The sequence below is a fragment of the Cynocephalus volans genome, chromosome 1 (genome assembly GCF_027409185.1).
Source record: "Cynocephalus volans isolate mCynVol1 chromosome 1, mCynVol1.pri, whole genome shotgun sequence".
Classification (NCBI taxonomy): Eukaryota; Metazoa; Chordata; class Mammalia; order Dermoptera; family Cynocephalidae; genus Cynocephalus; species Cynocephalus volans.
In genome coordinates, this window is record NC_084460.1 from 238,835,677 (window position 1) to 238,838,021 (window position 2,345).

The following is a 2,345-nucleotide window of genomic DNA, read 5'->3' on the forward strand; positions in this document are numbered from 1 at the left end:
AGTTACTTTAGAGGTAGAATTGACAGGAATTAGTGATGAATTAAATGTGGTGAAGAGGTAGAGGTCAACGATGACTCTCAATTGGATAACTAGGTATATGGTGATCCTAGCCCCTAAAAACAGGACACAGAAAGAAAAACAGGTTTGCTGAAGATGGAGGTTCACTTGTACAAGTTGAGTATGGGAAGTGTATTAGTTTCCTATTGCTGTTGTAACAAGTTGCCACAAGTTTAGTGTCTTAAAACAACATAAATTTATTATCTTATAGTTCTGGAGGTAATAAGTCCAAAATGGATCTCACTGAGCCAAAAACAGGGTGTCATCATGGCTGCATTTCCTCTGGAGGCTCTAGGAGAAAAATCCATTTTTCTTGCCTTTTCCAGCTTTTAAAACCCATCAGCAATCCTTGGCTCATGGGTCTGTTTCTCCATCTTCAAAGCTAGCAATGTCTGACCAAGTCCTCATGCTACCATCTCTCTGTTGTCACTCTCCTGTCTCCCCTTTCACTTTTAAGGATGCTTGTGATTACATTGGGCCCATCTGGATAATCCAAGATAATCTCCCTATCTTCAAGTCAGCTGATTAGCAGCCTTAATTTCCCTTTGCTGTGTAACCTATCATAGTCACATGTTCCAGGAATTAAAATGTAGACATTCTGTGGGTAGAGGGGTGCATTATTCTGCCTACCACAGGAAGTACTGGGTAAGTGTTAACAGGTTTTTTGGAATTTGTAGTATAGAGCTTAGAAGAGACACATGGGCTGAAGATATACCTTTCTTAGGAGCCGTCAGATTAGAGAAATAGTAATGAAAGAGAGTGGATGGATGGCCCATGGAGAGTGTAGTTTAGATAAAAAAGGACCGAAGATAAAATTATAATGATTCCCAACATTTAAATTGTAGTCAAGAAAGAACCGCATGAATGAGGCTGAGAAGAACAGCCAGGAGGAGAATTAGGAAAGCAAATGTGAATACTGTTGATTGCCTCCTCAGCATCCATCTCTCACTGCTTCTTTGCAAAGAGAGCCCTAATTCTGTTCAGATTTTCAGTCCCCACACACATAGCCATGAGACTCAGGAATGCTGACCTCCTCCTTGGCCAGTCAGTGCATGGCATTTCTCCGGTAACAGTTAATGTCCCAGAGAGGGACAAGTGACTTGCATTGGCCCACTAAGATCAAGGACTTTATTTCATGATTGGGTGATGTTCCTACATTCCCCTGGTTAAGAACCAGGAAGCATGCTGCCCCAGTCACTGCTGGCAGTCATCTTGTGATCATGAGAGGAACTATCTTAGAATGAAGCTGATGCTGTGGATGAAAGAACAAACAGAACCTAGTCTCTGGATGATGTTCAGCTCGGGAGCCAGTCCTCTCTGTTTGAGCTTACCGATATGAGATAAATCTTATTGTTTAAGCCAGTTTGGATCAAGGTTCTTTTACCTGCTGCCACAAGCATGCTAACTGATATAAAGTACCACCACAGAAACCCAGAAAAGGGTTTCAAGGAGGCTGAAGATTACTTTGCCAAATGTTGCAAAGAGGACAAGTAAGATAAGAACTAAAAAAGGTGATTGGATAGGAACACAGAGGTGGTTGTTGAAAAGAAAAGCAACGTCAGCTGAGGGTGGGTAGGGAAGTCTTATTTCAGTGAGTTTAGTGTATTGGAGGTGAGGAAAAGGAAAACAGGGAGTTTGAATATGAAGGAAAGAAAAAAGATGAAGTATTATTGGAAGACATAAGGTAAAAGGAGTATTATATTTAAAAAATTTAAGGTGAGCGTGTGTAATAGGAAGGATAATAACATGTACTGATAGCCTGTTATGTGTTAGGCACTACAGCAAACACTCCATATGTTAATATTTTTAATCATAACACCTATGTGGGATAGATATTATTATCACCAATTTACATATGGAGAAACCGAAGCCTAGAGAGATTGAAAGTAACTTTCTAAAGATCACATGCCTGGGAATTGGCAGATTTAAATCCAGGTCATTTTACTCTAATGCCCTGCCCTTCACGCTATGCTTTCCTCCCTAAGAGGCCAGTAGAGAGGAAAAGATTGAAAAAAAGGGAGATAATTTATACGGCATTTACCTAATACCTTAGAAAATGCATGTAATATAACCTTAATATGTGGCAATGGGGTTCAGTTAGACCATTGCCCTAGAAGTCCATGTGTGGGATCGGAGGTTCCTCTCCTTTGTTCTCCAGTATTGGTCCTTTTATAGCCTTATACTACCCTACATTTTCTTATATATGAAACAAATTGATAACCTAGGTTTATTTAATTAAAATGTGTTTTCCGCCCTATACCCTTGTTGACACTTAAGATATATATAAT